This window comes from Penaeus monodon, chromosome 23 (genome assembly GCF_015228065.2).
Source record: "Penaeus monodon isolate SGIC_2016 chromosome 23, NSTDA_Pmon_1, whole genome shotgun sequence".
Classification (NCBI taxonomy): Eukaryota; Metazoa; Arthropoda; class Malacostraca; order Decapoda; family Penaeidae; genus Penaeus; species Penaeus monodon.
In genome coordinates, this window is record NC_051408.1 from 1264688 (window position 1) to 1265089 (window position 402).

The window sequence follows — 402 nt, forward strand, 5'->3', positions numbered from 1 at the left end:
CCCCTTGAAAATTTTTTTTTGGGGGGGGGCCTTTTTTTGGGGGGGGTTTTTTGGGAAAAAAACCCCCCTTTTTTTTTTAAAATTTTTTAAAAGGTTTTTTTTTCCCCAAATTCCCCGGGGGAAAATTTTAATTTCCAAACCCCAAAAAAAAATTTTTTTTTAAAAAAACCCTTTTCCAAATAAAAAAAAAAAAAATTTTTAAAAAATTTTTAACCCCCAAAATTTTTTAAAAAAATTTTTAACCCCTTTTTTTTCCAAACCTTTTAAAAAACCCCAACAAATCTTTTCCCCCCGGGGGGGGGCCCCCCCAAAAAAATTTTTCGGGGGCCCCCAAAAATTTTCCAAATTTTTTTTTTTTTTGGGGGGGTTTTTTTTTTTAAAAAAAAAATTTAATTTTTTTTT

The 402-nt window shown here is 29.9% G+C and overlaps 1 protein-coding gene across 1 annotated transcript in view; it reads right to left on the reverse strand.

The window, feature by feature from the left end:
- Positions 1 to 402, reverse strand: part of LOC119587706 (FACT complex subunit spt16-like) — a gene marked incomplete in the record, with an annotated part of 82314 nt that overhangs the window by 9014 nt on the left and 72898 nt on the right.